Consider the following 23,916-nt stretch of genomic DNA (forward strand, 5'->3'; position numbering starts at 1 on the left):
AAATCCTATGGCCCAGGTCTGCATGCAACAGGGACCCCCACCCCCCAGGAAACGAGATCTCTCACCGTTCCCCTGACTTCCCTTTCTTTGGCAGTAAAATAAGCCAAAGGGGAGGCGTTAGCCTGGCTTTAAAGAGACAGGAGGCATTTTCCAACTGCAGATCTCTCCTGGGGTCTACAGGAACCTTCCAGAGACCTGCAATGCATGCTAATCCTTCCACTGGTTAAGAGAGTGGGCTCCTTCATAGTAAAGTCATTGTTCTTTCTAATTGTCAGAGACTGCCGCTCTGCACTTGCCTGGAGCGATCCAATTAACATATCACCACAACACCAACCATTATAATATGTTCTATGTCCTACCAACAGGGAAAGCCCCAACCCTGCTTCCATCCACAGCTTCCATCTAATTAGGTCTTTAATGCGTAAACAGACGGAGGAAAACAGAAACCTGGTTAGAAGGCTGTATGTCTGACTCCCTTTCAGCCCAAAAGCGACCTCGTGGCCTTGGAATATTTTTGCTGTTAATGCAGAACAGTTGAGAAAGTGAGAACAAAAGAAAGGACAGAGGGAGGAGGGAAAGGTGGAGGAGATGAGGACCAAGGATGGAGGAGACAGGGGAGGGAGAAAGGGAGAAGTTCCGAGGAAGAGAGGAAAGCCTGTTTGCTGCTTTGGGGAATTGAAAAACATGTAACTTCTGCTGGAAACTATTGCCATGGCAACGTTCAAACAATACAGAGAAAGCCTTCATAGTTCCATTCTACACCACTGTGTAGATGTTAACTCTTTTAGGGTGGCTTCTGACTTTCTGCCTTTTCAGTAAGAAGAAAGCAGAGTTCCCTGGCTTAGTCCCCATAATGCACTTGAATCCACTCATGCACACCCATGCTCTGGTCCCGGACCGGGTGAGTCTCTCTAGAGATCAGCTAACTAAACTATCAGCATTCCCTCCGCTCAGATCAGAACAGCCAGGTTCAGAGTCATCTCAATCCACGTCTTCATCTCCCTCTCCCTTCCCCGACCTCCCCACCTCCTTCTCACCAGTTGTAGAATCGGTACAATCGGAGATCTGGCTCAGAGGCAGCTGTAAACCATTCCGTTGTAAATCCTTTGATTTCAAACTATTCATGTCTACGTTCTCAAATGCCCGCTCCTTTTTTAACCACCATCTCATACTTAGTTACTGAAGTTCTCACCATCAAGTCATTGGTTCAAGAAAATCTTCTATTGTCCTGAGAACAGTACTACATTTCTTAGATTCAAAAATCAAAAACAAAAACAAAAACAAACAAAAAACACAAAAAAAACATATAAAGGGATCAGCTGCATCAACAACAGGGTATATATTAAAACATCACAAATCAATCGACTTGTTCTAAGGCAGGACCACATTACAATAACAGATGATTTTAATAATTAGAGGATAGTATTAGTTATAAGAAAAAGATCTTACTGTTTTTCCACCTGTGAAACCCATCCCCCATCCCAGATAGCCACCTTAGCCACAAATAAGGACATGTAACTGAGTGGCTCAATTCTACCACTTTCCAGACAGTGACTTGGCCAAAATTGATTGGATAAAACAAACAGACCCCTCCAAGAAAAGTATTGTCTCAGCAGTTTATGATTTGGCAAAAACAGAGGCCAAAAGCAGCATTTGCTCCTCTTCAGAAACCTTTCCCTGCACACCGCCCCATTACCCCCGCCCATCCCGATCACCACATACACCAGAACCTGAAGCTTTATCCCAAAGGGTGTAGTTAATAGAGAATATTGCTTTGGAAATTCTGCGACCAGAATTGAGAGGATTCAAAGCGATAGACAGATTTAAAAAGCCCTGTGAAGCACTATGATTAATGTTGTCTTATTTACTCTTATTAGAGATCAATGATAGAAATCTCTAAATGGGAGGAGGGGGGCATCTAAGACTAGAAGAAAAACTGAAAAAAAAAAAAAACTTCACAAAAATCAAAAAACAAACAGAAAAGAACAAAGGTACTGGAAATGTTCTAACTGGACATCTTCAAGACATTTATTAATATTCAAAGATTAAAGAATAAGTGTCTTACCATTTAACATTTACCATTAAAAAAAAAAAATGAATCCAGGGTTTTTGCTGTTTCTTATGAAAGAAAGGAGGCAGTGTCCTTCTAAAGCATGATGCCAGAGCATCTCCTGAGAAGAACCAGGTTCCATAAAATCAGCTGTTCACATGTTGTAAAAAGTGACTATAGATCACCAAAATTTTAAAACCATGAATTTTTACTAACGAGACCATCTTTTTTACTCCTCCACTGCATGAGTCCATATTTGGGCAATATTCAAAATTCGAAAGCATAGTCTCTTTCCAATAGCCATTCATGAGTAAAAAGGCCCACGTCATAGAACTCTGTAGCTTGTGCGGTGTCTGACATCAAGGAGCGCCTTCCTTTTTGTAAATAATACTCTTTGTGAACAACGCCATCCATAAGACTGCATGGCAAAACCTGCAGTGAGCTTACAATTAGATCCTAAAATTCATGCTAAAACATAATTATAGAACTATTTTCAAAACTGGTATCCTCCAAGACAGCTATTACCAATATTTCAAAAAGCTGATTCAAAATCATGCTTGTACTCATATGATTGCGTAGGGTAATTAAAACCCCTTTTCTTTTGGCTCAGTTTATATCAGGTCATGGCAAAAATGTTTATGGGGGTTATTTACAGAGTGGTGACTGACAAGTAGATGTTTCAATTAGGAAAAATGGAGAAACAAATTGCAATGTATTTCTTCGTCAAAGTAGTTCTGAAACACTGGGTCCCTAAAAATGAAAATAATAATAATGATAAAATAATAAAAATAATAAAATAAAAAACAATAAGTAAACAAATATTTTTCACCATAGCTTAATGGTGGAAATACTGAAAAATAATGGCTTTCCACCATTCACCAAATGAAAGGAAACTTCACTCTAAAGATGTGTTAGATCAGTCCACTCATTTATTGGCTCTACCAAACTGAGAACTTCTAAGGGATACCTTAGTTAGGTATGGGATATGGGAAGTTAAGTTGAGGTCTACATAAAAAAAAAAAAAAAAAAAAAAAAAAAAAAGTCACCATCTAGCAGGTTTTAGCCAAGTAAATAGTTGTTATAACAGTGATAAAAGCTATTCAGGTGCATGAGCGGATCAGTTGGTTGAGCATCTGCCTTCAGCTCAGGTCGTAATCCTGGAGTCCTTGGATGGGGCCCCACATGGGGCTCCCTGCTCAGTGGGGAATCTGCTTCTCCCTCTGCCCCTCACCCCACTTGTGCTCTCTCTCTCTCTCTCTCTAATAAATAAATAAATAAAATCTTGAGAAAAATCTGCTATTACAGGTCTATGAACAAAATGCTGATGTAAAGAGGAGAGGGGGGAACTCAGTGGGTCTAGGAAAGCTGGGAAAGATTTTTCCAGAGGAAGTAACTTGCTCTGAGACTTAAAGTATAAGTATATCCTAGAAACATGGATTAGGTCTCACAGAGTTTGAGCCAAAAGTAGCCTAGGGTATCTCCAAAGGAATAACGTATTCAGTGTGGCAGGTGGACAAGAGAGGCATAGATAGGCTGGCCAGACTGTATTATCAGGAGTAGAATTTTTATTTTATTCTATAAATGTATTTATAGACTCTAGAAGGGGATGTTCGACTTTATTTCTTAGGCTAATCCTTTTAAAGAAAGAATGAATAATGGACTACACTGGAGAAAAGTTGGCATCATTGGAAGACATCGAGGAGAGAAACAGTGGAAGCTGGGCTGAGGGACAGAAGAGCTGAGTTTAAGACAGGGTCGATTGATGAATAATTTGGTGAGTCACTGGATATGAGGGAAGTGAAAGAGATATTGATATCATTTGAAACTGAAAATACATAGACTTCTGGAGTCTTACGGTTGGCGTATCAGTTACAGTTGGCGTAGTAAGTTTCTAAGGTCCACAGGAGACCAGATAAGGGAGTAGAAGCTTGCTGACAATGGGGATTCACGAGCCACAAGGTGGTTGAGACCAAGGAGTTCAGTGTCATCTCTCAAAATAAGTCCAGCTGGCATGTCTTAAGAATGCAGAGAGGGGCCCCTGGGTGGCTCAGTGGATTGAGCCGCTGCCTTCGGCTCAGGTCATGATCTCAGGGTCCTGGGATCGAGCCCCGCATCGGGCTCTCTGCTCAGCAGGGAGCCTGCTTCCCCCTCTGTCTCTGCCTGCCTCTCTGCCTACTTGTGATCTCTCTCTCTGTCAAATAAAATAAATAAAATCTTTAAAAAAAAAAAAAAGAATGCAGAGAGATGGAGAGTAGAATAAATTCAAAGAGGGAAGCCCTCAACATTTAAAGAGACAACAGGAGGACTGAAGAAGAATGAACTGAAATTAATAAAGGAAAGGACAGTGAGCAGCACCTTCATGCTCTGGAAGGGTTTTGGAAAGCCAGAAGTGGTATTGGTATCCAGTGCTGCAGCCAGATTAATCGTGATGAAAACTGAGATCAGGCATTAGGTGCCCACCATTAGGAGTGCCTCTGGTTCGTATGATACTGTAACTAAAGACCAAACACTATTAGCATTGACCTCATTTCTGATACAAGTTTGAATTTCCAGATGATCTCACAGCATTTTGTAAAGCTTTTCTGCTAGTATGTTGGGTGAATTAGCGCAGTTTCCCCCAAGTGATTCTCAGTTGTCCCTTTCTCACTTAGGGGCACACTTGGATATAACTGAAGATTGAAAAAAGATATGCAATGTCTATGTGACCTAAGGGTAGCCATCGCATTCTCAATTACAATATTCAGACTGAGTACTAGGCTAGATGATGGTGAGCTGGAGAGTTTATTTGTTACCAAGTGAACAAGTTTGAATTTACTGATTCTCATCTCAGGTTCTAAAGTCAGAAGAAATGTATCTTATACTTCCAGCTCCACCTCTTAGTTGCTACATCACTCCGGACCAATTACTTAGGCTCTTTGTGTTTCAGTTCCGTAGGCGAGAATTGAGCAGAAAAATACATAATTCTGACATAGTGTGCAGTGCATATCAAATGCTCAATAAATAAATGATAGTTACTATTGCTATTAGGAAATTATACTCATAACTTCCATTAAGTGTTAAAAGCTTCCATAAGCATAAAAATCTGCCATCAGCTTATGCCAAGGTTGAAATAAGTTAATTAATCTTACACAAGCTTTTCATCATTTTAGTCTTCATTATAAATATGATTGACACTGGAAAACATTATCAAAAATAATACTGCCAACTTTGATAGTAAAGTTGGCAAAAAAAATTCATTTACATATTCAGTATAAATATAAAGCAAAACACTCATAGTGCTTTCAGTTAAATGTTCCCATTTCTGTGAAAAATAACCAAGAATTTTAATGAAAAGAAAGTGAGCTAGCATTTATTGTCACTGATCATGTGCCAAACATGTAAACATCTCAATGCTCCCAAAATAACTGCATAAGAAATTATTTCCATTTTTATAGTCAAGGAAACGAAGACATTGCTACTAAGGATCCACAGCTAATAGGTGTGAAACAAAGTTGGAATGCAATGTTTGTCTATTTCAGATCGCTTTATATTTTCCCTACAAACACTCGATATTTCCTTCCCCTTTTGACCCTGCATATCTGCCACAGTAAGAGTGATTCTGCTTTCTTCCCAAAATACTATACTCCACGTTTTAAAAATTAGTATCCTGAGATCAGGGATTAATATTTTCAGTTTCTAGAAATCCTGAAACTCTAGGTAGTCAATTATGATCAGAATCCTAAAATCTTAGCTTGAAGGCATCTTAGTTTTTAACCTTTATTTAGTAGAGGAGAATATGAGAGAGGTAAAATGACTTATACAGATTGTTACAGTGGGTTACTGGTAACATTAAGAGTAGGAAAAATATTTGTATCACTTAACTTTCAGATCTCAGCTTTTGCAACATAAGGAAGCCACTCAGTAGGTGCTTAACACACTTAGTCAGTACAGGCATTGGTATTTTTTATTGACCCTCTACAGATTCCTGAAAGCCACATTTCTTGCACGTATGTGTTCCTGCATGAAGAAACAAATATGCAGATATATGTGCATTTGAGTTTTTTGGAGGGGGTGTCTCAAACTAAATTCAATTAGTCATTCAAAGAGTATTTACTGCATGCACACTACTTGTCAGACACTTTCTGAGATGCTGAGAACATGCCAGAGAACAAATAAAATCCTTGCCATCAGAGAATGTAATAAGCACACTGTCTCATCCACAAGATCTGCCCAACCAAATTTCAACTGTCAAATTCACAGTTCTTCAGAGAAATCATTTTGAAGAAAAGTAAGACGCAAGAGACTCTTGATCCCCTTGGAGAGTCTTCCAAGACACTATTTATATAAATCATTAATTTTTTATATTTGTATTATAAAGTAATCTAAAGAAAGTTTATACGGACACGGGATATTTTCCACAATTCACAAAGCATGTTTCAATATTTCCCGAGGGAATAGCATTCACTAAAGCACATCCAAATATGTTTTAAAAGTGTAGGATCTTACAAAAACATAAATGGGCCAAAAAAGGAGGGAAGGAGAGCAAGAGGGAGAGCAAGAGAGAAACCAAGAAACAGACTCTTAACTATAGAGAACAAATTGATGGTTACCACAGGGGAGTTGGAGTAGGGGGATAGGTGAAATAGGTGATCCAGATTAAGGAGGGCCCTAGTCATCTAGTCATGATGGGCACCTGGTGATTAAAAACTAAAAAAAAAAAAAAGGGATAGGATCTTACCAAAAATGATTGTACCTATTTGTGCTACTCAAACCTTATTAATGCATTTCTCCTTTTTCAAATGTATACCAACATCAATTTAGATAACTGTCTCCTTAAATCAGCTTATTTTTTATTTGCAAATTATGCATTACTTAAACTAAAATCATACATACTCAATTTAAATGTGCATTTATTGAATGCCTACTGTGCATAACATATGCAATCTGATTTCAACCTCAGCTTTATGTGGGTGCTATCACCCCTATTTTACAGATGAGCAAACACACTCAGAGAGGTTAAATGGTGCATGTAACACACGTGACCCACTGGAAAGCTGAATATTCATATTCACTTATGATGCCAGAGTCCAAGTTTACCAAATTTCTTAGTCACCTTTAAGGAGCACACAAAAAAGTAAAATTTATGAAATGGCAAGAACTTCCATAGATAATTTCCATCTCTTCTTAAGATCAGTGAAAATGATTAGCTTTAGGATGCGTTTCCAGAATATGAACACAGATTTCAAATTGTTTCCCTTATTGAAAAGCCACAGTATAAAATTCCAAAGGGCAATTCCTCAGTCTGACTGTCTTGTTATCATCCACCCATATGATATCAAGAATAACAATAATTAAGGGCTCTTTTTCCCTCCAAGAGAGAATAGGTCTCCGGAAACATCCTGAGGAAACGGACAGAACACAGGGCTGCTGTTGTAGACAATGAAATTACGAGCAATGACCATGACTGGCTGCCTCAGAAAATGACTGCAAGTTGGTGTTGGAAGATGAGCACACGCAAACTATAAGACAAGTAGGTCTACATGAAATCTTGATTTCATACATTCTATCGGGCCTTTATCTTATCACAAAAGAGGTTTAACAAACATAGGATTCCTTATATCCGGAAAGTCTCTGCATCCAAATTGTGGACTTGGGGGCCTTAATATTTGTAACAGAACTTCACACTATCTAAATTATATAATTGCCTAGAAATCTGTCTCTATTTTGAGCAAGACACTGTAACATACAGCTAAAATTATACATTTAATATATAAGAGCTATCATATGCAACTTTTCGACCAAAAGTACACACAACAGCATTATTTTTCCCTAAAATCTCTCTCAAGTGTTATTTTTGCTGAAATTTATGTTTCTATGCTTTAAGGAGAAATTCTTGATTTTTCAGCTTCTGTCTGGAAGCAGTATTTCATATCTAAAATGATATGTTGCAGCCGATGTGTCCTGATAAGACATCAAAAGAAGAAAGTGGTGATTCCTGTGAGGTCAGATGCACATTTCCTGGTTCTCCAGTGTAGCCACTGGAATTGGTAAAGTGGCTCAGCCAGCCAGTATTAATTCCCAGGAAGTTAATCCAAATTAATCCAAGAACAACCATAACAAACAGCCCTCATTAGAGAGCCTATTATACCTAGGGCTTTGCATAACATTACTTTTTAATTCACAAAACCATTCAAATTTGTTGATATTATCATTCCCATTATACAGATGATAAGATTGAGGGTCAGAGAAATTAAAGTTATTGCCCAAAGGGCACAGCGATTACATCAGAGTGAGAAGGTAGTTGAAAAGGTAACTTCAAAATTTGGAAAACTCACCAGGTTTCTAGGCCTAAGGCCCTCTGCAGAATCCCAGTCTATAACTACCTACTCACAAATGTCACTCAATAAGCACCAACCTTGGCCCTGAAATAAGCTGCAATGAGGTAACTTTCTAGGTCTTGCATGGTCAAAATATGTTCATCAGTCCATGAGCAAGTTGCTTGACATACCAGGCCAACCCCGAATGCCAAACAAAAGGAGATAAACCCCGAGCTGGGCAATGCGTCTCTAACTGTAGTGCTGGGGAAGAGATTCACCAGCATGAAAAATGATGCCATCCTTAGAAGCTCCATCATCTCTAGATCTGAAGAACATGCTTAAGTGGAGGTGAGTGGGAGGACACACTTCAGCCCACAACTTGAAACATATCTCTACCCTCTTGCTCTCTTTCCTTCTCTCTCCATCCCCCACTCCCTCCCCTTCTTCCCTCTCTTTCTCTGAAAAGTTTGCATGTGTGTGCAAGTGTGGAGGGTGCCCTGAACCCAGAAGAGCTGACCATGTTTAGAAGAGCAATGAACTTGGAGGTCTAACTGGAGTAGCAATGAAGACATTTTCCGTTCAAAAAGAACAAAAAAAAAAAAAAAAAAAAAAGAGAAAGAAAGAAAAGAAAAGGAAGAGCAAGGGATCTGCATGGATTAACAGAAGCCAAGCTGACAGCAAGGCTGGGGGAGTTTCCCATGTGATGTCCAGAGCTGAGCAGCAAAAACGAAGTACTTTTTTCCTTTTTTGTCACTGTGCTAAGTTGCAACATAACAGGAACTTGAGATAACTTGAGTGAATCTATGATCGCCAAGCTGTGACTTAACTGTGGTCATTTAAAGCCAAAATAAAAAAAGCAAACAAACTAACAACCTGCCAGGAATTCTAAGATATGCAGAAGCCTACAAGGAGCTCAGGGGAGGGAAAAAAAAAAAAAAATTCCTGCACGATTGTTTTCATAGGTTGATAAATGTATTGTCTGATCTGTGTCCCAACAGGAAACATGTGCCCAGAAAAATAAATTAAAGAAGTGCTCAGCTGTAGGCTAGTTTAGTTAAGGAGTAATGAAAAGGATAAGAATAGATGATGCGAGCATAAGAACAGACTCAGAGGCTTTTAGCAAGGGTGTTTCTGGTTTCTATTATCACCTCTCTAATATAAATCTAACTCCATGGTTCTTAATGACTCTCCAGGGACCACCGCTCACCAGATTAAATGTGCCCAACACCAAGGAGGAACCCAGGAGATTTCGGCCTCTTATCTCCTTTGAGATATACCAGACTTGGGGATTTAAAAAAAAAAAAAATTAGTAGTATTAAAACTAGGGTTATCTGAGCTCTGCTATTAAAAAAAAAAAAAAATTCTAAGGATATGAATATTGGAGAATGGCTACTCTTGAGGTCCAGAGTGGTGGGAGTTTATTTCAAGCTCTCAGGACAGTTTCCTTCCTCGAGCCTTCTAGATAAAAATGGCATATGTGGGGACAGAAGTAGTCACACTATGTAGTGTTGATTCTTGTCCAGCTTGGATCCCAAACTGACTTTTGTCTGCTGTTTAAAGGCTTGTGGGAGTTACTGTCTCCTAAGTTTTGGCCATTAACCAGAGTTATAGCTTCTCTAGGCCTCAGTTTCCTTTTTTTTTTTTTTTTTTATTGGCATGAGATCTCTGAGGAGTCTTCTGGCTCTAAAGTTATATGGGTCTATGATTCTGATAAAAGGCCCCAGAGAAGAATGGAGAAGGATGAGGAGGAAGAGTTTTGCTAAAAGAAAAAAAAAAAAAAAGAGAGAGAGAGAGAGAGAGAAAAGAAAAGAGAAAAAAAGCCAGCTCCATGACCCTGGAAGCTATAGGGGAGGAAGGAGATGGAAAGAGAAGCTACAGACCCCCAGGCTTTCTAAGCATTTTCAATCCTCTCTTATTTTTCTTTATTGGCTTCTGTCTCCCAAGACAAAGCTGTCACATGAGAAGCACTGGAGCTCAACACACAGACCTTTTCTAAGTTACAACAAGACACTCGATTTCTGCTTTTTTTCTCAAGAGCCCTGTCTTGGGGATGTTGGGAAGATTTCTGGCAAAACCCAAGTCAACTGCCCAAGCTGCCTTCTATCTCTGGGCAGCCTTTCTGTTATCCAAAGAAGTGGTTAGTTTGAAAGGGGTGGGGTTAAAAAGAGGTGGGTCCTCCTTTCCATTCTTAGCACTGGGGAGAACTAGGTAATCTGAAGACCACATTTGAGCAAGTGTATGCAAGAGAGATGGGGGCAAGTGCAGTCACCTCTCTCCACCACTTCCTCCCCCATGCCCACTCTCCCTCCCCCCCCCCCCAGGCCATCCTTCATCTGCTTGGTTTATTGTCATATTTTTGTGTTAATACATTATGTTGATCTGTAATGTCAGGTTGGATAATGAAATTTAAATTGGGTCCCTTCGATTTCCAATGGCTAAACATTTGTGCCTCTTAACTCCAAGGCTGCCATGCAACTTAAATGCATTCCAGAGTGTCAGTCACACAGCTCAGGCACCCCACACTGCAGTGGCTTTCTTGGGGAGATTTTTTTTTTTTTTCCTGGTGAACATTTGCAAAGGCATTTGCCCAGGATGCAGACAACTTGCATCATTATAGCAAACCGGCTTATTGGTGGGCACAACCTGATGGAACAGATGCCTGGGCCACCCTCTCCCTATTTTCTGGCCCCCAATAGCCAGGCTTTTAAGAATCCCACTAAAGGGGGTGAAGGGATCAAGGAACCAGGAATGACAAATAAACGGGCATTTTCTTCATCAATAAAGTAAGAAAATAAGGATCACTCACTGTATTTCAGACAGATCACAGCAACATCCAGATGGAAATCCAGGTGGTTAAGAACAAGAGAAAACGCGTGATCTTGACACCATAAAGAAAAAAAAGGGGGGTAGGGGGGAGGTTGATGAAGAAAAATCCAACTGCAATTATCCATCAATTTTAGTCAACATAGGCACAAATCCAACTGTGCTCTCTGCTGGTTTCTCTCCCCCAATCAATGCCTCATTCTGCCGCGGTCAACTTTTCTTCTCCGAAATTTCTTTGCAGATGTATTATTAATTCCCTCTCCTCTTGTGGGAAATTCAAAAAGAAAAGAAAACACCACCATAGCAGGTCTTTACTTTCCTAAAAAAAAAAAAAAAAAAAAAAAAAAAAAAAAAAGCCCCAAACTTTCAATTCCAAAAATATCTCCTTGGCTTACTTTCTCCTTTATAGAGAAAAACGAAAATACTTTTTCTTTGTGGATCCTCCGTTCTCCATTTCCAATCATCCTTTGGGGGGGGGAGCTGTTTTATTATTATTTATTTATGTCAGAACACACCAAGCCCCGTGGGTCTGACACTGGTTTATTTCATTTTTCAAGGCTCCCTATGTGCACACATACACATTTGTGTTAAGATCCAGGTCTCCCAAGAAAAAGCTTCCTTCTTCCTTTCCTCTTGCACAATCAGTTTATCCACTGCGTTCGGTTCCAAGAGAGAGCTGCGTCCCGCATCCTTCATTTTTGCAAGGCACCCAACCGCCACCGCCACCGCCACCAAAAAAGTCTCCGTTTACATCGTTGGTCCCTCACCCCCCAGCACCCCTTCGAAGAATTTGGGGATCAACTCCCCCCACTCGCCAGCCTTCCGGCCGGCCCCTTCTCCAAAGATCTGATTAGATTTCTCATCACAACCCAGTGCGCAATTGGATTTTTTATTTCAGCCACCCGGCCAGCCACCTTCCCTTCTCCCTCCAAACTCCCTGTTATATCCTGTCTCCTTCCCTCCACCGCCTCTGCAATTTCATAATCTCACGTTAAATGGAGTGCGGGGGGCGGGGGCGGGGGCGGGGGCGGAGGTAGTGGAGGAAAATTTCAAGGCTCCGTCAGCTGTCAAGAAGAAACCCATTCCTCCCACCGCCCCCCCTCTACTTTTTTTTTTTTTTCTTCTTCTTTTTTTTAAGGCTCGGGGTGGCTTTCGTTTCCTCTGTCCCCGCCCCCACCCCCGGCGCCCGGTCCAGATCCTCCAGGTGTTGCAGAACTCCGCGAGCAGGGCCGGGATCACGGGGGAGACGCGTGACGCGGTCCCTCGCCGGTGGCCCCTGCCAGCCCCGGGGTCCCCTTCTCCTCCATCAGCGGGCAGCGCATCCGGAGGGGGGTGGGGGGCGCCGCGGCGAAAGAAGTTCAAACTAGGCTTTTTATTTCAAAGGAGGAAGGCGAAGTGAGGGGACCTACGGGGTGTGAGGCAAATTTAAAAATAAGAAGAAGAAAAGAAAAACGGAAAACAGAAAATGGAACGAAGGAGGTTAAAAATTAAAAAAAAAAAAAAAATCCCTAATCGCTGGCTCCTCTCCTCCTGCTCGAATGAAACTGCAGCTTTGATCTCATTTCCAGCTGCGTCGGGAGCCACAAGTTGGTCTCTCTTCGCGCAGACCTTCTCGACGCCGGCGGGTCCTCCGCGAGGAGACGCGTTCTCGGGAGCGCAGCGGCTTCGCGCCGGCCTTAGCGCCATCGCCCTGGCTCGCGGCTCCCTGCGCGGCAGAAACCCCGGTCCCCGTCCATCCACTTCGGCTCGAACTCTATTCCTCTCCCGCCCCCCCCACCCCGCCCGCTCTCCCCCGATAAATAAATGCGCTCCTTGTGCCCGCGGCACCTCCTGCGGCTCTAGGCTTTCTCTCAGCCAATGCCACGTCCTGACGTCTTGGGTCCGAGCTCCCCAAATCTCCTCTCGGACTGCAGTCCCCTTCCCTCCTCTGCCCCTTTTTCTTTCCCCCTTTCCTTTCCCTTTCTCTGCTTGTGATCAGTAAAATACAATTACCCAATTACCTCCCATCATCTTAGCACTGATTGGTCAATTGCGTTAACACTTGAAGTCGGGGACGAGGGGATTGGAGCCTCTGCGGTGTGGCACCGCTGCCACCTGGAGGGCAGAGCCAGAACAGCTGCGTTTCAAAGCAACCCCCAAGGCTCGGAGGTTAGTAATAGGCAAAGAAACTCAGGGTTTGTGTGTGAGAAGTTACCCTGTTTTGTTTTTCTAAAAGCCTGCCTGTTTCCATCCTGAAAGCTAGGCGTTGGAGCTACAAAGGGGAAGACATTGAAATCAAATCTCCAGTAAGATTCAGAAATATCACCAAACACAGAGAGCTGTTGCTTTCAGATTGCTGGGTAAGAGACTCCTCTCCTAGCCAGGCAGGCTGGTCACAAGGTAAGGATTAACATGGTAGCATCACCCAGGATAGGCTGATCAGAAAGCATCTAGGAGTAACTGAAAAGCTGCTGGGAAGGAAGACTGGTCCAGGAGGATAATCTCAACATGAGAAAGCACTGTAAAGGCGAGATAGGAGCCTTCAGCCTATGCAGTGTTGCAGTAAATTGGCCTGTTCAGTTTGTACAAGACATCCAGGACAGCTTGACAACTCAATTCCAACATTCTTCCTCCTGGTTGTGGGCTTTTCCATCATTGCGTGTTAAGGGGTCCGGGGAGGGGTGGGGGTGGCAGGCGCTGAGCAGGTGGCACATTTCAACTTCACAGAGTGTTCTTAGAAAGACGGAGGGGCCCAAGAAACATTAATATTACATTCATGTTGGTTTCTTTCTCTACTACATTCTGTTAATAAAGAAGTATAGATGTTGGAGATGAGCAAGTATGTATCTGCTTCAGGCTCCTTAATTAATGATCTTTGTGCTCACTTTCTTTATATTTGAGAGCTCAGAATATGTACTTGGCTTAAAAACAGTTTTAAACAAAGTGAGTTAATCATAATGAGAAATGTCATTAGACAAAAAGGAGATTTTTTTTTTTTTTACTAAGGGAACATCAGAGGCATATCCAAGTTCACACCAAATGTTCTTTTTTTTCTTTCCTGTTCCCTTTATAGAACACGGATATTTTCTCACTTAGCATTAGAAAATTTAAAAAAGAATTACATCTATACATTTATTTGGGTACTAAGCACATGCCCTCATATGTATCTTAAATGTCAGCATCTGCAGGGGGATGGGCCTTTACACGCGGATTGTGATTTATTAGAATTTCCCCATCTTTTTGGAGAGCTTTGATGTAGTTATGAATTGCATCAACATGCTTCTATTTTTAAATAAATGCTGCACTGATGGACTTAAAACATTAGTGGGCATTTGACTGTAACTTTGTCTTTTGAAGCTCTTGCCCCTTTATGCCAATTACAGTTTATCAACTAATAAGCCATTAAAAAGTACACTTACTAGTTGCTCTAGATAGCTTCAAAGAAGTCTAACCTCTGGTTCTGAAGTAAACTAGAAGCCATTTGAAATGCAAATTTTCTTTTTAGCGACTTTGACAGCAAGGGAAAGGCCAATGATTTGTTTTTCAAAGCTGATTATTAGCTACCTACCAGACATCTTTAAAGCCTTTCGGAATGAATTAATCTATCAAACAAAGCAGCAGGGAAGGATCAGTGCTATTTAGCCAAAAGGAAAAGGGAAAGCGTTCCCATTTCTGCTTGGTTTCTCATTCGGCCGGCAGCTACCATTTTTTTTTTTTTCCACGTCAGCTACCCATTCACACTCTATAACCTTGCATTAGTCACTTGGTTTTCATTTTTTGATCAGACCCGAACGAGTGATTATTGGGCATCCATAAGACATGGCCTTTTGCTGACTTCTTGTATACATCACTTTATTTAAAACTCAAAACAACCTGTTGGGAGATTTTAAAGGCGGAGAAAGTGATGCCAAAGCCACATGCTTGGTAAATGACACAGACGAGTTTTGAACCCAGATTGACTCAATACCAATGCTCCATTTTTGCGACTACTTCTAGATAGTCTGGGGGAATACATCTAAGATGTTCAGAGGCATGCAGGCTGCGGTTGTCAGCTCTGAATCCCAGGAGGTGAATATCTCACCCTGTGGGGAAATGGATTTGCCACACTTGTCACTGAATGATCTTTCTTGAAGAGAACTGAAATAATTAGTAAGCAAGCTAACTGTCATACAAACTCACATGCAGACTAAATTGTTATTTAACAGTGATATAAATGTAGATATGCATTCAGTAGAAGTTGCAAGTACTGTCAACAATGACAGGGTATATGTTCAAGGAAATTTCTTGATCAAAGCTCTTTTAGAGGAAAACATTACCCAATGAGCAGAGGGATCGGTCACTTTGTCACAGTTCCAGGTAGCCCATCTGAGTGACCAAAAGCTTGGACAGGACAAATGCCATCAAAATGAGATGTCCCAGGAGAAGAGGAACATGGTGTTAACAAGGCAGGTTTGTCTAAGGACATACAGAATTCTGTGTTTGTTCTCCGTTCCTGATTTGTAGGCATTTAGTTGGTGAAACAAAACTATCATGTTATTTCGCTGTGTGCTGGTGACTTTACCTGGTGTAATCTTCAGCAAACAGCAGAGGACAGCATCTTGTAACCAGAAATACAAAAAAAAACAAATAGAAGGAATTCAGTAACTTTGCTTAAACACTGAGAAAATATGGATGTGTCTATTGTGTTTATTAATTTGACTTAACAGGCTTTAAGCTGCTCTATTCAAGCATAATACATACTTATGATTTGGGTCTTTATGCTACAAATTCTGGGAATAGATAGTCCCTTTTCACTTCCAGTTCTACTAAACAGGACCAGAATATCCCGTGATAATCTTAGGAAGCTTGCCTCTATCGTCACACATAATGACATGTGAATTAACATCTTTAGACCAACTTCTTTTGAAAACCACTTTATTGATAAAAGGCCATATTTAGTGGGAACTTACTACAAGTGTTATGCTAGACAAAATGTGACGCTAGATAAGAATGTTGTATTTCAACTATAAGGTAGCCTAATAGTCATTTAGTCTTCTTCCTTGAAATACAGATGAAGATACTCAAGTCCAGGTAGATTTGCAGGTTTCTGTTTCTACAATGACTACCCGCCAACCAGTTCCCACCCCATATAGTCTTGTTTTTCAATGTCTTCATACTTAATTTTTTTTTAAGCAATAACTGGCATGTAATGATAAGTTTATGAGTGTCAAGATCAAAGTGTGTTCTAAGTATGTTACAGATATCAACTCACGCAGTTCTCTCAACAATTTTATGAAGTAGGTATAATTCATTCCCATTCTATCTTATAGATAATGAAAGTAGAGGTGAGGTTAAATAAGGGCACCCAGCTAGGAAGTGATGGAGGCAATGTTTTTAACTCAGGTCATTTCGCTTCAGAGATCATGGTTATAACAGATACTTCCTATTATTACTTATGGCACTGGACAGAAATGATTGGCTCATGTCTGTACTCTCCCCCCGAAGCAAGATTGATTTAATGAGAGCATTTTTTTTTTTTTGTATTTCTAATATTATCCACATAGTTGAATGAATAAATGTCTAAGTCTATGACATATGGAAGCATATATGTCTTTTGGCTCTTACCGGATATTCTTTTCACTATGGTATACAAAATGTTAGAACTTACTGCAATTACTAAACAGAAAAACTAATAAAATAATTTCATTGGAGAATTCTAACTTGTATCAGCAAGCTGATGCTGTGTAATTAACCATCCTCAGACCTGGTAGCTAAAGACAGAAATCATTTATTATTTCTCATGAGTCTGTAGGCCAGTCAGAGATTGGTTAAATTGTTCTGATCTTGGCTGGGTTCACTGTTAGCTGATCTAAAATAAACTCAGCGAGGGTCACTGGGGCAACTCCACTCCACTCCATATATCTCTCTCCCTTCATCAGCTTGGCCTAAGCAAATTTCTTGGCAATAGTAGAAGTCCAAGAGAGGAAGCAGAAAGGCATGAGTACATTTTCATGTTTCTGTATAAATCAAATTTGCTGACTTCTCTTGGCTAAAGCAAATCACTTGGTTGAGCCTATTGTCAAGGAATTGGGATAGGTTATCCTACCTTTCATGGGAGGCCACTTTAAAGTTACATGACAAAAGAGAGTGAAGAATCAGGGTGATCACCACAATGAACCTGAACTTCTATCTCTTACAAATAACGAATTTCCTTAACAATTACATGGACTTGGAGGAAAGAAGAATTCTCATTCAATGGGTCACTTGTTTATTTAAACAGATAAGTGTTAACCTCCTATTATGTGTCATGCATTATGAAAATTATCGCTAACTCTTCTGTTACCCCCATTACCCTAACCACATCTGTTGATGCTAATTCAAAAATGGCTCAACATCTGATCGATTCTCTTTACTGTATTACTTTAGGAGACCACTCTCAGTTTCCTCTGTGGACCCTTTGGCAATGCCCTTTCTTCTTACCCATGCCACCCCATCTCTAGTGCCAGCTAGCTTCTGAAAAAGAAATGCTAATGAGAAAGTTAAATGGAAGAAATAACTAAGGGAAAATATGTTCCATATGTACAACAAGAAGCCACAACAATGGGGGAACTCTCTGCAATGCATAGGACAAACGAATCCTATTTTAAATATGTAACTCTTCCTTAGAAATAACTACTAGAAATAAGTAGGAAAAATTAAAAAAAAAAAACAACCTTACAGATGAGTGGGAAAAATACATTACTAGTTGATCTGCTGAAGACCTGGTTATTTTAACATTTATTGGTACCCATGTTATTTCGCACCATGCCTGGCCTTTTGGCCTCTTACTACCTCTTGATTGGTGAATGAATGAACTATCTTCTGTGGGGAGGAAAGTGGGTAGATAGTAGGCATGCCAATTACAAGCAATGATGATACAACAAGGGCAGACTTTTACCAGCTGTAAGTATAAAGAGCTGGGTGAATAGAGGAGGTAGTTGTTACCTCTCTGTGGGGGCAATCCCAGAGGACTTCCCAGCAGGAAATCTAAATGTGTGAAGAGCTTATGAATGTTAGCATAGAGTTGATGGAGGCAGGATTGCCATTTTGCAGAATGTGCATTCTAAGAAAAAAACAAAACAATTTGTGGTCCCAAGATTAGCAGGGCTGAGATGAGCTAAATTAGGTATTCAGCCATGGGAAAGGTGATCACACTATCCTATGCCAAGTAGAGATCAAAAGAGTTCAGATTCTGGAAGCAATCTTAAAATTTTCCTTCTAGGAGGATATCCGTTGCAAATGAGCTCTGGGAAGGAAGGGAACATCCGTGGAATGGAACCTCTGTGGTAGAAGGGAGCATCTTAAGAGAGAATCCTCCCATTCTCAGGTCCACTAGGCAACATGACAAATTCTAGGCATGACTTAAAGTAATAAGAAGAAAGCTGATGGAGACAATTGTATGACAATTTGGCAACCGATCCTAATTCAATTTAGACCCGATTACGTTACTTTTTAAATGGTGACCCAAGCCCTTGTAGAACGCAGTCTCTTTTATCAAATATTTCTAAGGGAGATGGTATTTGTGCATAGAAACTACATGGTGGTATTTTTGTACTGTCTAAATTAGGATGCTTTGCACGGAGAAGAAAATTGGCCATAAAGGTATCTTTAAAACTTCACCAGGAATTAGTAGATGGTGTGAATCCAGTTGTGTAGTTTGAGAAGACAGCTGCATTTTATCTAGCGAAATCAGCACTTGATACTAAACAACTCCTAAAGAATGTCACTTTACTTTAGCATTTGCCGTGCAGTGCGGATTCAAGATATGATAGCCTTGTTTTCCCTGCCATATTACTATTGTGTCTTCAGGAAATGAAGTGCATAGATTTCAAAATTCAGTTCTCTTCACATTGAAGATGCATTAGCACATCTGTGATGCCAGGCCTCCAGCTCCTTCAGAGGCACGAGATGAAAATAACGTTAAACAATCTGCATTTGTTTTTTAAATGTTCAGGTTTCTCCCATAGATAGCATTTTTGAGGAAAGCAAATGACTGGGAGACGCTTCAGATTTGAAAAATAATAATAATAGCCTATTGTATTTACATGGAAAATGGAAATACCTTTATCATTTGAGTGAACTCATCCCCTGAACACCAAAAATAAGCACTTCTAAAGAAATAGCACTCAGACTCAACTTTCACAGTGGGAGGGGGTTGGCAATCCTTGGATTCACTACACAGATTTTTTTTTTCTGAAGTCAGCAACAACTATATGAGTTTTAGAGGGGAAATTCGATGTAAAATAAGTACCCTCTGTGACAGGTGACTACTGTAAGATGCATTGTGGAGTGTGGTCTTACTGAATATATTGCTTGAACTCTGGGTAACTGTTAACTGATTGAACTTTTGACATCTTGCTACAACTTTCAGTTGGCAATCTTCCTGAAAAGGATTTTGGTAAAAGTTCAAAAAATCTTGTGGAAGTTCACGTTTTCCCTAAGATAACAGTTATGCCACATTGCAGAGGACCTAAATAGATGCTTTTCCAAAGAAGACATAAAATTGCCAACAGGTACATGAAAAGATGCTTAATATCACTAGTCATCAGGGAAATGTGAAGTAAAACCACAATCAGATACCATCTCACACCTGTTAGACTGGGTATTCTCAAAAAGACAGGAGGAAGGGACACCTGGGTGGCTCAGTCCATTAAGCATCTGACTTTTTTTTTTTATAAAGATTTTATTAATTTATTTGACAGACAGAGATCACAAGTAGACCGAGAGGCAGGCAGAGAGAGAGGGAAGCAGGCTCCCTGCTGAGCAGAGAGCCTGATGCGGGGCTTGATCCTGGGACCCTGGGATCGTGACCTGAGCCAAAGGCAGAGACTTTAACCCACTGAGCCACCCAGGCGCCCCAAGTTTGGGATTTTCAAAATACCTCACAAGGGGCAGTATGCACATGAATTGGAGAACAACTGGACCTAGGAGAACAATTTGGAAACCATGGGAGGTTATGGGGATTCAAACAAAGGCAACAGCTTTGGGATTAGAGAGGGGGAGAGTAATTTAAGAAATGCCAAGGTTTAGAGTTTACAAAATTTTATTAATGTGCAAACTTGTTGTTTACTATTTGTGCATGTGTATGTGTGACATCCTAAAAAGAGACTACCCACAACTTCCATTAATATAATGAAACACTTGCTAAAAATAAAGCTCTCCAAGCAGAGAATGAACTACCAGTTAAAACTGTCACTGGAGTGGCTCAGAACGCAGGCTGTGGTGGTGGGTGGGTCTATAATGCAGGCTTCAACTGGATATGCAATTCCACACATTATCTTTGATTAGACTTCCACTGGGCCACGATCGCAAAATGGGACACGTAAGGGCAACACAGTGGGTTTGTCTTATTAATATTTTGAATTGAAAGCAAACACCTTCCATTTGTGATTATTTCTGTCCCATTTTACAACTATAATTTCCTTTCTAATTTTTATTTAGTAATGTTTGAATCGTACATATCTGGTTAAAATAAAGAGCTGGAAACACTCTTTCAAGCCACTGTATATTTATTCCTATTCATGATGTGAAAGGTGTTAAAGTCTGTGACCCACTAGACGGCCTTTGAGCGCCCTTAGGACTCTTAAATTTTATGCTCTTCTTGGAATATGTCTGCCTGGAGAAGTGTTTTTGTGTAGATCAACAGAACAGGATGATTGACATTATTCAACCTTTCATAAAATAAATCAATGTGTCAGACTCTGAAACCGCAGAAAATGCTCCCAAAATTTCCAATACAGCCTTTTTAGAAAGCAAAATTTCCGAGGTGAAATTGATGACATCTTATAAACACTTGTTCAAATGTTCCATTCACAGCAAAACATAATACTGGAAAAATGTTAAGAACCAAATTACCAGCATCACTCACCAAAGTTGGATCTTTTAGAGCTTGATACAGTCCTGTATCAAGCCATTATCTATAGGTACCTTTAGGGGCTGAGGGGCCCAACAGTCCAGATTCCCTTCTTTGGGTGGAAATTAATGCTGCTGACAAGCAATGCCATTACGCTAAGCTTCAAGTCATAGAAAGGTGCCTCTAAGTGCCTGTGCAGTCAAATGCCACAGGATTTCAAATGAAAATGACATGAATTAATTTCCTGAGAACAAAAAGAAAAGGAAAATTGAGAAGAAAGGCAGCTTCTTGTAACACAATATGCAGATTAATGGTACCCACTGATGGATTGAAGTGTCAAAAATTCTCCTTTCAGATATAAATGAAGCTAGTGAAAGAGTTTGGGGGGGGGTTCTCTCACTTTCTCTCTTATTCATATGAAATATTAACTGATCAAGTCAAAGTAAAATTTGTTTTTCTTGGTATCTTTAAAATCTTCTCTAACAGGGAACATTAGTCCCTGGGTGAAAGGGCATACGGTTTTCCCAAGGGCATCTCATTATTCTGGGAAGAAAATTAAAATCCCTTCTATTGACTTGGGCAATCTTACTTCTCCTGCTATCCTCCTTCTCTTAGCCTTTCTTCAACCGTATCTTACAGCATCTTCTTAGCTTCTAAGAGCACTTAGCTGCTCTGCTTCTCCATCTTCACGGGGCTCCTTTCTGTGCCAATGATAGTGTCTTGGCCCTAGTGCTTTCAGCTTAGAACATTTCCTTTCTGTTCTTGGCAGGCACTGATCTTGATCTTGACCTCAGAGAGGCCATTTCTCCCAAGCAGGTGAAGTAACCACCCATTGTCTTTCTATCACATCACCATAGTTTTAATTTTGTGCAGAACATGTATGTGACTGCCTTTAAAAAAAAAAAAAAAATCCGTGGAGTTGATTATCTCTGCTGGAATGTGTTGTTCCTGGGATTGGAAACCTTGCCTTTCTTGTTCATGGCTGTATCCTCTACTCATAGAATGCACAGTGAAGATGCTGAATTCAAATTTTTGGTAGAAGTGCCAAAATGGTCAGAGTGAGATCAGGAGGAAGCCACTGTACAGCATTGATAAGGAGGGAGTAAAGGTAGGGATTTGGGAAGGAGGCATGCTGCTTCTCTACCAGCCATTCTGTCAGTGTCCTGGGGTATAGCTTCATTGAATGACAACTATACATCCAATCTTCTTTATACAAAACAGGGAAGAATTTATGTTTCTAATTTCTAGCCATACGTTTATAATACGGGTAAAATCTTGGGCACTTGAGTTCAACACTTGAGGTTTGAATATTGGTTCCACTGCTTCCTAGGTATGTGACCTTAGGTAAATCATTAAGCCTCTCTAAGCCTCAAAGATCTCATCTATCAGTGGTCATACGTATCCTACACAGTTATGAAGATTAAAATAAAATAGTGCCCATGAATAGTTAGCACAGTTGCTGGTATCTAACAGGTACTCATTTAAAATTAGTGGTACTTTCTTCCATTTATAAATTTCCCAAGGCTTCAGCTACCACTGGTTCTCTCTTCTCTTCCACATGTTGTTACCTCGCCATCTAGGCTTTTTTCTTGGTTTTCTCTTAATAATGCATCAAATGTGACAAAGAAAGTAGAATCTCACTCCATGCTTTTTGGAAACTCTTCGTTGATACCTCGACATATCTCATTCAGCCAGAAAGCCTGGCTAGAGGTTAAAGTAACTTTCATCTATACAGGTATGTAGCAAAATAAATGTTAAACCTGTTTTTGGAAGCATTATTAAAGAAAATGTCATTTTGTCCTTATCTTTCCTATAAAGATTTAGTTATTGTATCTTCAAAAAGGTCAGATTCCCCTTCTCTGTAAGTTTCTAAAGAAATCTTAAAATGTGGTGTGACCTTGAACTAATTGCTTTACCTTTCTGTGTCTCGGTTTGTCTGTTTTTTTTTTTTTTTTTTAAGATTTTATTTATTTATTTGACACAGAGAGAGAGAGATCAGAAGTAGTCAGAGAGGCAGGCAGAGAGAGGGGGGGAAGCAGGCTCCCCACTGAGCAGAGAGCCCAATGTGGGGCTCAATCCCAGGACCTTAAGATCATGACCTGAGCCAAAGGCAGAGGCTTAACCCACTGAGCCACCCAGGCACCCCTCAATTTGTCTGTTTTAAGGAAGTGTAGTAATTCCTAACATGGCAGCTCTTCACTTCCTGGTAGTGAGGGGAAAATGAATTTCTCATGTTCAAAACCAGAGTCACCTTTATAACCCTCTTGCCCCCCAAAACACGTAGCAACACATTCATTGGTTGCCCAGGCTCTCTAGTACCACTGTTGGTAACATTTTTTTTTTCCATGTGTCCTTTCCTCTACACTCCACATGCTTTCTCTCCAGTTCAGACTCTGAACACCTGCCCTAGTCCCAGACCAACCTTTAGTCCCGGGTCTGTCCTGGATTCCGCAGAGCCCACTCACAGATGACACATCGCTGAAAGCACCAGCTCTCATTCAGAGGAGCACGGAACATGACTGAGTGCCTACTGTGCGCCAGATGCCCTGCTTAGCACTTTACTTGCCTTGTCATTTCACTATGGCGCCCATGATTGTCCTGCCCATATTTGGAGAATCTCATTCACTCCTTAATCATTTTCTCATTCCTCATGCCTTCTAACGTGGCCCTATTCTTCCTTGGCTATTTATTATTTAATGATCTCAGGCAGGATTTGTAATCTCAAAACCTCTCAATTTCCTCATCCGTACCGTAAGGAAAAGTAATACTACAACTGCATAAGGTGGTTGCAGAGTTTCTTATCTGTGGCACAGTTGGCATTTGGGGTCAGGTGATTCTTTTGTTTTGAGGGATGCTCTTGAGCATTGTAGGCTACTAAGCAGCAGCCCTGGCCTCTA

At 40.5% G+C, this 23,916-nt stretch overlaps 1 protein-coding gene across 6 annotated transcripts in view; it reads right to left on the bottom strand.

Moving 5' to 3' along the window:
- LRRC4C (leucine rich repeat containing 4C) overlaps nt 1–23,916 on the bottom strand; it is a 1,215,829-nt gene that overhangs the window by 152,282 nt on the left and 1,039,631 nt on the right. For 2 of the 6 annotated variants that reach the window (XM_059140148.1, XM_059140165.1), the window contains exon 1: nt 11,153–13,128. The exons of the other annotated variants lie outside the window; for them this stretch is intronic. The gene's annotated coding sequence lies outside the window, so the exon portion shown is untranslated. Of the gene's footprint in view, nt 1–11,152; nt 13,129–23,916 lie in introns of those variants that run through there. 6 annotated transcript variants of the gene reach the window in all.

The sequence above is a fragment of the Mustela lutreola genome, chromosome 1 (assembly GCF_030435805.1).
Source record: "Mustela lutreola isolate mMusLut2 chromosome 1, mMusLut2.pri, whole genome shotgun sequence".
Classification (NCBI taxonomy): domain Eukaryota; kingdom Metazoa; phylum Chordata; class Mammalia; order Carnivora; family Mustelidae; genus Mustela; species Mustela lutreola.